At 37.7% G+C, this 14277-nt stretch overlaps 1 protein-coding gene across 1 annotated transcript in view; it reads left to right on the plus strand.

Moving 5' to 3' along the window:
- The window catches only part of LOC103507222, a 34985-nt gene that overhangs the window by 11627 nt on the left and 9081 nt on the right, over nt 1-14277 (plus strand). The gene's annotated exons all lie outside the window — the stretch shown is intronic.

Genomic DNA, 14277 nt, shown 5'->3' on the forward strand with positions numbered 1-14277 from the left:
CCGAAACATAAACATACTTACAGGGTGGGCAATAAGTTCTAGACGACCTGAAAACTTTTCAAGTCGGTTTGGATAGAAGGTTGAAATTTCCGTGGCCCTTAACAGCTTACGCTCTAACTGAGAGTTTGCCGACCGGTCGGTAAAGCATGCACCCAGAGCAGTTGAAACTTAGAACCTTTGAATGGGATTTTCCATTGAAGTCATCCGTTTTTTTTTTACCTCTACCTATTTTCCAAGTTAGAGTAGTTGAAAACGAAACTAAGTCAAATCATGGACCAATGCAAACATTTTTTTATCAGCTCTCACAACCAAAATTTCAGCTCCTTTTACTACCTGAAGTGAGTTGTAAAAAAAAAAAAAAAAAAAAAAAAAAAAAAAAAACCACCCCGGGGCCCAAACCCTATTTTTCCCCCTCTCGTGAATCGTGTACCTCGACGTATTAGTCACGGGCAATCCTACCTAGCTGATCTGATTTTCCACTCAAGAGCGCCATCGCAAAATCGGGGATCCATAGATTCGTAGAAGCCTAACCCGACTTCTAGGGGTGTTTGCTCCTACACCTAAGCCTCGGAGTTTAGAAAGGGCTTTTTGTGTACAGAGTCAAGCTGAAATCAGGGATCCAGTCTGGATTTTTTTTTTTTTTTTTAAGTCAGAAGTTTTCTATGACAGAGCTCATCAGTCTGATGAGTACTAATAATTGCAATAAATCCGAAACGTCTGCCCTAGTCTTGCCTGCCCTTGAAGTAAATCTCGTACCGTTGTGATTGTGAATTGGCTTAACTCATATGACACGATGTAAAGTAACGCGCAATCATTTGTAATCATTACGCTCGAGTCCAACCGGATAGCTAGATTTATCCTTAGATCCTGTACAAGTATCCTTGAATCCTGTACTACTGATTTATCCTACAGCCTCCGTGGTCTAGGCCTAAGGGGTGTCCCACTGGCCCAGGATAGAGAAGGTCCTGACTCCCCAGCGCCTAAAGTCCAGTTCCCTCTTGTCGTTCGGGAAAAAATCGTGTCGTGTGTAGTGGGAACTCTCTCATTTAAATTGCATTGCCTACAGGACATTCGGAAAAAACCGGATGAAACTCACAACAAAGGGGAACGCACCTTAATGGGGTTGAGAAAAGACAAAATTTGTGTCCTTTTTTTCTGTGCCTGAATGGGAACTACTATTATTCCCTGAATGGGAACTACTACTATTATTACTACTACTATTACTACTATTATTGTGGTCAAATTATCAAATTATATTGAGGATAAAATTCCATACCTCGGCTGGGATTGAACCCACGCCCTCCTGTTTACCTGGTTTTTCTTTCCCACTCACGGAAGTTTAAATACTTCCTTGAGCGCTATGTCTAGCTGATGAGTTCCAGTAAGAGCGAAACGCATCCTATATTGTGTCCACACATACTCGACGGCCATCGACTATATGTAGACACAACTTAGGCTGATCGAGGGTTTAGGTTGAATATTCTACCTTTGTTTTCATACTCTTTCGGGAACCGAGGATTGCATTGCCGTTTTTCAGCTATGTTACCACTTTTTAGTTCCACGTAGGGTTAATGTCATCAGCCTGTTCAAGTATTAAACTCGGCACACCACATAGGCTTAATTCCTATAGTTGCAAACGAGGTACAAAAGTATACCTACTGCTGAAGCAAACTTCTACTTGTAGAATAAAATAGAGTTGTTTATAATAGGTAATATTGTCTTGGGATAGCGCCCTGTGTCTGTATAATTCTGATGATATACGAGTATGCATTAAATAAACAAATGAATTGATTTGAAAAGTCCTTTTCCGCCAAGTAAGTATTCTTCAGATAAGAATGCCTACAATCACAAGTATAGTTAGTTACCTACAATTTCATTATTTATAGAAAAAACATTTGTTATAAAATAGTTATCTTGTAACGACTACATGTGATAGCTCCATTTTATCAGCTTTATTATCTGAGTGACAAATTGTTGAACCCTCTCTTGTTTCGCGAAAAAATTGTAGAGCAACTTAGGTAATGGTCAGTAAGTAGATAGGTGACAGGGTAGGAAATTATATTATTGGTTACACTTTTGTCTTCTGGTTAAACTTGAAAAATAAATCTGTCTAAAAGGAAGTTTTCACGACACAATAACACTGCAGCAAGACAGGTAAGTAGGTAATTGAATTTCACCACATAGGTAGCACAGGAGTTAGAGAATTCACTCTGAATATTTAAGTAACTCGTCAACTCTCAATAGAAAATACATTACGTCCGTTCTCCGATGATCAAATAAAATTAACAAAAATTTAGCATAAGAAAGATGATTGCATGCACAATGTACTTGTACGAGAGGTAGCCATAGGGAAATAAGTTGGCACAACACAACTACCAGGTCGTGGACTGAATTCTAATGTCTTCTAAATCATTAGAAAATTTTTGACCAAGTTTTGTGAATAGTAAATATTTGAATTGCCATTGCTCTGTTGAATTATTATTCAGGTGTCATACTTCTTCTTTACTGCTTGGAAAATCCTGATTTACAATTTTTGATGGCGCTTGGAATGCAAAACGATTGATTTGTGCTTTGTTTGCGTTTTTGAGATGGCTATTTGGCGCACTAGCTACTTTAGATTTACGATTGTGGTTAAGCATGATTTGGTTACCTGTCAATATGTAGCATCAACGACCATCATATCAACGATGCACACTACCACAACAAAACAACTTTATTTTTCCTTCTTTTAGAATCACAAACAATGTCTAGAAAGTTCACCGATTGCGTGACCTAGGTCAGGTTAGGGCAGGTAGACTAGGTACGTCATAATAATCCAGAATTTGAAACAGCATTCAGATTCAGAACTTCCGATCGAACTCAATCAATCAATTTTGTACCAGAGGAAGAACAATCCATTGTTGAAACAAAACAAATGATTGCTCTAGTTCTATCCCCCAAGAAGCAAACTAATAGAATCCTTAAGGTTATTCTCAGCAGGAATGGCCCACAGACTAACAACTTGATTGCAAGGTAGGACCTTCACCTTCATCATCTTCATTTCAAGAGTCAAAACAGATATTTAACGACAACTGACGTGACGTGACAACTGACGAACCGAATCATGTGTTTCAAATTTCGCCTGCTTTAACACATTTTGATTTGGTCAAAACAAAGGTCCCTTTTAGCATACCACTGTTACTTCAAGAACTTGCAGTCCTTTGAAAATACGAAGATGTCCAAATTTAACTCGTATCTAACGGAAGGTCTCCAAATTTGGACTCTCGTAATGTTAAGTTTGGCAGGTACCTTTTGAGGTGTTTCGATAAAGTTCACAAAAGTTTTAAGATTTTTTTCCAAGTGTCTTCTCTAACGAAATGTATAAAAATTACGAATACTCACTCTAGGGCAATGTTTAAATCGAGCAAAATCTTTACAAACAAAGAAAACAATACTGCTTACCTTCTGTTTGTCCCATGTCCTCGCTGAATATATTAGTTAATTCTCACACACAAAAAAAAAACAACAAAAACAATAAACGAGAAAAAAATGTCTTATTTATTACCGATCTCACGGCTGTCACAAGCGATTTAACAATGACTGAAAAATTGGTCTGTCTTGTCTGAAACTCTAACAACAAAAACAATAAACGAGAAAAAAAAAATGTCTTATTTATTACCGATCTCACGGCTGTCACAAGCGATTTAACAATGACTGAAAAATTGGTCTGTCTTGTCTGAAACTCTGAAACAATATGAAGTGTGAGTATACGATATCAGCACATGAGTCTAGCTAATCACAGGTAAATATTTAGGTAGGCCCTAGGATCGCTAGTCACTCCTTTTTTTTTTCGCTAGTGAAAATTGCCTGCTCTCCCCCCTCCCTTCCCTTGTTGTCAATGGAAAAATTAATGGCTTGCATGTTTTGGGACCTCGTGCGAAGAGGGGGTGATCAAGGAGGAACCATTGTTATATGCATGATAAACCGAGGATTTACCTTGGTGAAAAAATAATCTCTATGTCTGAATTAGCTCAAATGAACAAATGTACTTGTAGGTATATTAATATTAGCTAGTCATGATACTGTAAAATCAGGTGAGGGTTTTCGTGAGGAAGTAGAAGAAAAAGAAGAAACTTGAACTTTTCATTCAAGCTTTTAATAGGTAGGCTTGTAGGTATATTAATATTAGCTAGTCATGATATACTGTAAAATCAGGTGAGGGTTTTCGTGAGGAAGTAGAAGAAAAAGAAGAAACTTGAACTTTTCATTCAAGCTTTTAATAGGTAGGTAATAAAAAATAATTAAAAGATGCACTCCATGAGCAGGTTGATTTAGTTGTTAGTTCGTGTTGACCCTCACAATAGGTGCACGGGTAGGTGCCGCACCCCAAGAAACGCTAGACCAAAAATCTAGCAACATTAAAGTTAAAAATTTATTTATTTTGCTACAGCAGCAGGTACCTACCCATTAGGTAGTTTGTCCCTTCTCACCATCTGATGAGAGGCATGCTACAGAATAGACAGTTGGGCATGCTATGATGAAGACAACAAGTCTGAAACGGCGCGCGGCGATTATTTAGGGGCAACAGCCCCAATAGATGTGACTTACACCCGTATTTATAAACAAAATGCTGGCTCTTAAGTTCGTGCTAAGCATAGTCTCAAGGGGTCAATTTTGACTTGAGACTGATCTAAGAACGATCATTCTTGTTCATAAATACGAGTGTAAGGCTTCTAAGAATCTCTACATCTAACAGTATCACAAAATGCTTTGCCCCAAAAGTTGTGGACATTGCCTTATAGGGTTCAATACCATTCTTTGTTGGACTGCTTTCATTTTCGTCAGGCCCATATTATTCTACACGCGGCGATTATTTAGGGGCAACAGCCCCAATAGATGTGAGTTAGGCTTCTAAGAATCTCTACATCTAACAGTATCACAAAATGCTTTGCCCCCAAAAGTTGTGGACATTGCCTTATAGGGTTCAATACCATTCTTTGTTGGACTGCTTTCATTTTCGTCAGGCCCATATTATTCTACTATCATACGAGTATCATTCAGCCTGCCTCGGTGGCGTAGTGGTCAAGACGCTCGCCTGGTAAACAGGAGTGCGTGGGTTCGATCCCAGCCGAGGCAGGGAATTTTATCCTCATTTATTTGGGAATTTGACCACATAATAATGGAGCTTCTACCACCTAAGGGTTAGGTGGTAGAAAACGCCTCCGGCGTTTATTATTATTATTATTATTATTATTATTATTATTATTATTATTATTATTATTATTATGTAATTAAAAGATGCACTCCATGAGCAGGTTGATTTAGTTGTTAGTTCGTGTTGACCCTCACAATAGGTACACGGGTAGGTGCCGCACCTCAAGAAACGCTAGACCAAAAATCTAGCAACATTAAATTTGAAAATTTATTTATTTTGCTACAGCAGCAGGTACCTACCTAATGGAATTTGTCCCTTCTCACCATCTGATGAGAGGCATGCTACAGAATAGACAGTTGGGCATGCTATGATGAAGACAACAAGTCTGAAACGGCGCCCTAAAATCAGACCCAATGGGGCTGTAGACAAGTAAATTAACTTTTTAGTAGTAATACTCGTAACATAAAGGAACTTAGGGATTTTTCAGTCCCGAAACCGTGACCGAACCAAACGATCGTAGAAGATCTTGCGATAAAAGAGGATATTCGTGAGTAATCGTGAATCGTGTACCTCGACGTATTAGTCACGGGCAATCCTACCTAGCTGATCTGATTTTCCACTCAAGAGCGCCATCGCAAAATCGGGGATCCATAGATTCGTAGAAGCTTCGCCTGGTAAACAGGAGGGCGTGGGTTCGATCCCAGCCGAGGCAGGGAATTTTATCCTCATTTATTTGGGAATTTGACCACATAATAAAACGCCTCCGGCGTTAACCTCGCCTAGTGGTTACCTTCCACTCAAGAGTCTATTATTATTATTCAGGCAGCTTTTGAGTCTTTTTACTTAAACTTAGGTGCATTGATAACTGTAGATTTGGCTGATCTTGAATTTCGCCCTTGAGCCGACTCTGCAATTGCGTCCCTACATCATAATAATTATGATGTTGTTTGTTTTGTTTTTTCTCATCGCGAAATAAAATTTCATTGCTGCGATTTAAACCGCGATCATCAATTTAAGTACAGAAGAAGATAGGTACCTAGGAAATGGTATATTATCTCAAGTTTTGTGGTTTTGTTCATAATCCTCTGGTTTCAAGTCAATAAATCAAATTTTAGTTCGAATAATGTATGATACCTATATTTTTTACCTAGGAAATGGTATATTATCTCAAGAAGTTTTGTGGTTTTGTTCATAATCCTCTGGTTTCAAGTCAATAAATCAAATTTTAGTTCGAATAATGTATGATACCTATATTTTTTATATGCTATGTATGTATGTATAAAGTATAATGTAGGTATGTATGTAGGTATGTATGATATATGGTACTTGTACATTCATTGGTAATTGCTTTGTTGTTGTTACAATTCTTCATGTTTGTTTCACATGTGTGTTACCTATTGATATATATTCGTTCCTAAGAGTGAAATCATCGTAAATAGGACTGAAATCCGCCTAAACAAGTACCTAGTGCAATTTTTGTACCAATCTGACAAATTTTGGAATTTTGTTTTCAGCAATGGCTAAAGTTGAAATAGAATCATAGATCGCTGAAATAAGAATGATTTACCCACAAATGTTTTTCTTAGTGCCTCCATTCATCCCTGGTGGGTGAATGGAAAGGGGACACCCGCCGGATTTGGCCTCAATTCCCCACCCACAATTTTTTGCGAGTATAATACCTAAGTTCGGAGTAAGTAGGTATGTGAAAAGTTCAAAAGAAAAAATAAGAGAATCTTGATTGGAAATCGGCAGATTTACCACTTGCCAAAAATATTCGAAGACGAAACCGAATGAATATTTACAAAATTGAAAATTCCTTTGGTTTCTTCGAAAATCAGAAAGCTTGAGTTTTGTCGAATACCGCCGTTTTGTCAGCAGCAACACTCCCTGCAGCAATATCTGATATGCTATAATTCCTAATTTCCTACCTATTTGCTATATAATTAGATCCCTCCTTAGTCGCCACAATATTGTAGACAATTATGTCTACAGTTTAGACAACGAGCAATAGAGAGAGTTATTGTACATGTTTAAAAATAAATAAAAACTGATTTATTGGGGGGAAAAAAAGAGATATCTAAACTTGCCCTCAAAACCTTGCCCTGAATGACGATCCTCCATATTTCGATTTATCTATTAAATACCTACTACCTACCTAGGTATCTTATTGAAGGGTTATTGTAATCAACTAGGAAGGTATGTAGGAAGGTACACAATATTCTATCCCTAGATTCTATCTGACTAGGTTGACTGAATGAACGTGTTCAGATTCTTTGCTCAGTGATGAAGGAAAAATTAAACTAACTTGAGGTACATTTTCCGGTGCGGTTTTTGGGAACACAAATCAATCCATGATTATTACAATCCCAAGTGGATTGGAATATTGGAATATGAATCATGCTCTATTTTTCAAACTAGGAACTAGGTATTACGCTTCTTTATTGCAAGATTTTGATGTTTTTAAATACCTACTACCTACCTAGGTATCTTATTGAAGGGTTATTGTAATCAACTAGGAAGGTATGTAGGTAGGTAGGTACACAATATTCTATCCCTAGATTCTATCTGACTAGGTTGACTGAATGAACGTGTTTAGATTCTTTGCTCAGTGATGAAGGAAAAATTAAATTTGAGGTACATTTTCCGGTGCGGTTTTTGGGAACACAAATCAATCCATGATTATTACAATCCCAAGAGGATTGGAATATTGGAATATGAATCATGCTCTATTTTTCAAACTAGGAACTAGGTATTACGCTTCTTTATTGCAAGATTTTGATGTTTTCTGGTGCTCATTAAAAAATAAAAAATGCTCATAAAAAAATGCTAGGTATTCGGTACTGGAAATTTGTAAATTCGGCTACCTACTTTCAATTTTAACCGGAGCTCGTAGGTTGTAGGTATCAGATGATCAGATCGTATAAGTGGTATTTATTTCTGCTAAATCTCACGAACCAAAAATACCACAAACCTTTACAACCAATAAAATTTTCAACACTGTCAGGGATCGAACTTTGACTTTACGAATGTACCTACATCACGTGAGTGCCTTCTTTACGAGGCCAATGCAATATGCAGGTCTTATTGCATATCTTTTTATATTACCAGGCTGCAAGTCAACTAATGGTTTCAAATCTACTAAACAAAATCTACCTATTCTTCAGTCTTCAGGAGGTTATAGACTCTACATTTACATGATAATCCTTTGATTAACTTATTTTAACATGGCTTTAAAGGTGTGTCCAAACTTAGTCGATTGACGTCGATCCACATCGATTCACAATAAATGCACATCGACGGCCATCGACTATTAGTGGACACACCTTCACACAGGAATTTCAACACAGGAAGAAAATTTGCTGATTATATCTTGGGGCCTCACAAGTGAATTATTTACTGATCTACGGTTAAATAATTGATGAACGGCTGCAGATGCACAAGTAACACCAGATCCCAACGGAGGACGTCAACCAATAGCCTCTGTAATTCCCACCACGCTCAGACCATCTGACGCAGGTCTTGAGCTTTTACGGACACACACATTCCAACGGTCTGTCATACCTGGGTCTGTGTGTGTCTCAGACTGTCTGACAGACCTAGGTTTGTCAGCCAGTCTGAGCGTAAAAGGCGGGCATGAAAGAGTGAACACCGATTCTCAAGCCGGTGGTGCTAAATTCGAATCCCATTCTACGGTGACAGGCTGGTAAGTCCGCCACTATAAAAAATAGGCAATAATAAAATGAAATGCTGAAGTAATCTTATAAAATTCCAACCCAACCCTTCAGATAACTTGGGTAGATATCTAATCTCGCTATTTTGTATTTACACAGTCGAAATTTTTGACACTTATCGTTATCCGAATGATTTTCTTGTTTGGATTCATAGGCATTATCTTTTGGATAAGGGATATAAGGCAGGTAGACCGTCTGACGAAGTCTTGAGCTTTTACGGACAAACACATCCCAACGGTCTGACATACCTGGGTATGACAGACCTAGGTTTGTCAGCCAGTCTGAGCGTAAAAGGCGGGCATGAAAGAGTGAACACCGATTCACAAGCCGGTGGTGCTGGATTCAAATCCCATTCTACGGTGACAGGCTGGTAAGTCCGCCACTGGAAGGTCTACACCGCGAGTACCAGAACTTATATGATACCCTCATCTTACAAGTCGTGGATCAAGTGAAGTGAATGATTTTTTATTACGCGGAATAAAAAATTCCGCTGGGTAAAATGATATCAAGATCTCGAATCAAGCGAAACGGTCAGTTGTGTTGTAATCGCCAAGAGAGGAAAAAAATGACCGATTACAGGGTGTCTCAGAGTCCATTTTCTGGAAAATGGAATTATTTCGTGATTGAAAAAAAAGTTTGATAGAGGGAGCTGTAACTATCAAGGTCTTATTTTCCCGAAAGCAAATACAGGAGATCGGAGAAAGTCAACCGTTCCGAGAACGAACCTTATCTATTTATAGGATAAAATCCACCCTGGGCGCGAATTGAGCCCGGGACTTAGGACTTATAAGACAGACTACTGTTCTTGGGGTTGAATTCTCAAACTATGTTGATGAGGATAAAAATCCATGCCTCGACTGGGATTGAACCCACGTTCTCCTGATTACGACGCTAGTGTCTTGATCACCGGACCAGGTACTAGAGTCAGTTCTAACCACAATAGAACTGTCTGGGCCTTATAAATACCAACAAATTGGTCAAAATTTTTGATTAGAGATGAATTCTGATTGTAGAAGAGAGAGAGAGAGATTATTTTAACTGTGTTGAACATTAGAAGATAAATATAATACTTCTCACAAAAAATGTTGTTTCCCCGACACACCTCGCTAAATTTTATGACTTGACTTGGGCTCGAACCACCAACCGCCAGATCCCAAGTCCACTGCGCTAGTGGATTCAAAAATGTCAGTAAAATCACGAGTATGTTTGTAGAGGGCCCCAAGAAGCCCATTCCTGGCCTCAGGTGTGTGTGTGTTATCTTTGTAGGTATCTACTGTCTAATCTGTCATGTGGTTAAATCGAGATGTCTGTCTTACTATATTTTTCTTGTCTCAGTTTGATAGAGGGAGCTGTAACTATCAAGGTCTTATTTTCCCGAAAGCAAATACAGGAGATCGGAGAAAGTCAACCGTTCGTTGTTTTCTCAAAACTATTGATTAGAAAAAACCAAAGGTTCTACAAATCTACACTATGCAAGTATACAGGATGCTATGATAAAAACAAATCTCTGCTTCTCATATTAAATCAAGTCTGTTGCTGCGCTGCCCCAGACGTTCTACACAAGTAAAGAACGAACCTTATCTGTTTAGGATAAAATCCACCCTGGGCGCGAATTGAGCCCGGGACTTAGGACTTATAAGACAGACTACTGTTATTGGGGTCGAATTCTCAAACTATGTTGATGAGGATAAAAACCCATGCCTCGACTGGGATTGAACCCACGTTCTCCTGATTACGACGCTAGTGTCTTGATCACCGGACCAGGTACTAGAGTCAGTTCTAACCAGAACTATCTGAGAAGCACTTTTGGTAAACTGATATGAATAATCCTTTTGTATTCCAGTAACCAGTCAACTATCAAAGTCCAATACCTAGTAGTAGGCTCTTAAATATATATATACATTTATGTATACAGATACATTATTATAGGAATGGACTAACCTTTCAAGAGTTATAGCAGTACCTACTCTTGCCGTTTTAATATGATCAGTTCTAACCAGAACTATCTGAGAAGCACTTTTGGTAAACTGATATGAATAATCCTTTTGTATTCCAGTAACCAGTCAACTATCAAAGTCCAATAGTAGTAGGCTCCTTAATATATATATACCTACATTTATGTATACAGATACATTATTATAGGAATGGACTAACCTTTCAAGAGTTATAGCAGTACCTACTCTTGCCGTTTTAATATGATGTTTAGAAATACCCTGTGATTTTTGGACAGTAATAACAAGCTCTTTGCATTCCATTGATAAATAATTTTTAAATACCTTCCTTACATAATAACCAGACAGAATATTGTTTACCTTTCCCCTGCGATTTTTGGACGGTAATAACAAGCTCTTTGCATTCCATTGATAAATAATTTTTAAATACCTTCCTTACATAATAACCAGACAGAATATTGTTTACCTTTCGGCTCCATTAATATCTCCTTATTGTTTCCTAAAATGTTGTTTTGATATTGATAAATTGAGCGAACCATTGCTGTCTTTATTCAAAAGAATTCCTAAAATGGTACCTAAATGACGTGTCTATTGAAATTTCATTTGTGGCTGACGAAAGTGAGCTCGAACGTCAAAAACTGACTTAGGCTAACGACATCGACAGAGTGGAGCGGAAAGCATAGCGCATCGAGCATTGAGGTATAGGAAAGCGACGAGTTTAAACCGCATAGAAAAGAGCAAAAATCTCTATACTTTTTGCTCTCTGTTTCACTTTGTTTTCGGTCTTAGGTATGGCAGAAAACATCAAAAAATAGTTACCTACTTTTACTTCAAGACGCACCTAAATTTCACGGGGCAATTGGTTTAATTAGGAGATTATTTGAGAAAGAACTTCAAAATTTTCATGAAATAAATACTTGACGTAAATATCCTAAATATTAAGATCACTTGTGTTTGATCTTATCATTTGACGTTGTTTTTGTTACATTCGAGTTTTTTGCCTTCAGTTTAGGTCATAGCTATAAAAAGGGAAAAAGTTACCTACCTACGACTTACGTCAGGAAAGTTTGCTATAACCGGGATTTGAGGCAGATACCTACCTATATGGGATTCATTTGGGCATGGAAATGGAAAAAGTAAAAGAAGAGGAGAAGAAGAAGAAGAATGAGAAGAAGAAGAAGAAGAAGAAGAATATGAATAATTTCTGCTTTATTTTATTAAATTTTATAAACACAATGCATTCATCCCCTAAGCGCCTAAGCTAATCCTAACTTCTATGAAGATGGATTTTTCTCCTTCATCTTCCCTCTCTCTCTCTCTCTCTCTCTCTCTCTCTCTCTCTCTCTCTCTCTCTCTCACCCTTTTGTTCCTACGTATGTTGTATTTGAAAAATTGGTTCTTTTGGCGACTCCACTAAATAAAAACTCATTTCTCTTCTTCCCGCTTATGCTGTATTATTTTATGATTTCGGCACACCCAACAAAAATATTAGATTGTGTTCTGCCACTTCTGTGTTTGAAAATTCGGCACATCCACTAAAGATATCAATTTCTTTCTTTTTCTTTCTCTCCCTTTCGTCCGTCCCATATCTTCAATCTTTTGAGTAATATTAACACATCCACTGAAAACATAAGCTCTGTGTGTAGTACTATGATGGGTATCTAAGAATCTCCATCAGCAAGATATACGTGATGCAACCCTCATTCTTTGATATAAAATAGCAAAGGTTGAGTCCGGAGAGCACCCACTTGTAAAATTTGTAGAAAGTAAAGTAAGAAAAAGAAGAAGTGATGTTTACTGTGGGGAAGTAGTTTTCCCTCCTAAAGCTATTTTTTGACGTTCAGACGCCCACCGTTTCGCTTGATAAATTGTGTTACCTCTTTCTTCTTGTTTATTATGTTGTATTTCTTGTATTCAGTTGTACTTGTACTTGTATCAGTGGTATAAGTTGTATCAGTTTTGTATCATGTCTTGTAGAATGCCTCCGACCATAACTTACTCCGGAGTAGTGTGTGGTTAGTAGTGGCGATGTCGTAAGATGACAACAACTAAGATCTCCAATAATGTTCAATCTTGGATCTTCAAAAAGGCGGGAGAAACGTAGAGAAAGCTCTCTGAGTAGGTAATGACTTTTCGAAGGTTTTCCGAGATCCAACGTATAGAAGTAGGTACCAAAAATTGATAGAATAGGCCTCTCTTTAGACTACCAAGGTAGGACAGGTAGTCCCTTTATTCGAAAGCAAAAGTTTACTAAAAACACCACTTAATTGCGGTCACAGCAAGTTTTTATGAAAATCGGAGGGATGTTCAAAGATTCAAAATCCGTTATGACGACAAACGTCAATAAAGTGGTATCTTATCAAGGGCCCAATATCATAATTCGTCAAAATTTACACACTCACAGAGGGGACTTAATACCCTCTTGACTGACACACCCAGATGTGAAATGGGAGTGCCAAGAATTTCACCATTATCCGGAAAACAAAATAGATACCTACTTTAGTCATCAGATAGATTGTTTGGAGGTGCGTTCCTCTAAGAGTCTATGATAATTATATGGTTTTTGACTCTTGCCATATTTCTCCCATAATCCCATAGATCAAAAACATAATATCGGATATTTAATTCTGTGTCTTCCATATGGAGATGAGTAGTGGCGACTCTACAGGTTATTCAGGGGAGGTAGTTTTTGTTTGATTGTTCAAAGACTATATTATGTTCTTCCATAACACTCCGGTCGTGAACAGACCACTACTGTTAAAACTTAATTGTAAAAGGACGGACGGTTGGAGGTGCGTTCCTCTAAGAGTCTATGATAATTATATGGATTTTGACTCTTGCCATATTTCTCCCATAATCCCATAGATCAAAAACATAATATCGGATATTTAATTCTGTGTCTTCCATATGGAGATGAGTTAAGACCAAAAGGGGAAAAACGAAGCAGAGAAGTTGTGTAATGTTTGGTCATTCAAACTTTTTTTCATTCTTTGAGTTCTTTCTATCTTACCCTTTGGACCGTTCTTTCTATCTTACCCTTTCAAAGAAAAAGTTGGCAAACGTATAACAATGTTTCATTCTGCTCTAAAGTGCGAATAGGTCGATGTCTTTAGGGTCTCACTATGTACGTGAAAAAGATATGATATATGATGGGAAAATTTTAGACACTTGGGCGATGTAGTTATAGTTACTCGTACCTATTTATGATGGAAAAATTTAGAGACTGGCGTTTAGAAGAAGAAGAAGAGAAGAAGAAGAAGAAGAAGAGAAGAAGAAGAAGAAGAAGAGGAGGAGGTATTTCGGTATTTTACGACCAGAACTGTGCGCGTGCGAGTATGTTTTTTGGTGGATGTGCCAAAATTACTAATTTTCTAACACAGATTTTTACAGAACGAGAGGGAATACCCACAAGTAGTGGAACAAAGTTGAATGTTTTTTTTTTTTTTTTTTTTTTTTTTTT

This window comes from Diaphorina citri, unplaced genomic scaffold (assembly GCF_000475195.1).
Source record: "Diaphorina citri unplaced genomic scaffold, Diaci psyllid genome assembly version 1.1 scaffold298, whole genome shotgun sequence".
Classification (NCBI taxonomy): Eukaryota; Metazoa; Arthropoda; class Insecta; order Hemiptera; family Psyllidae; genus Diaphorina; species Diaphorina citri.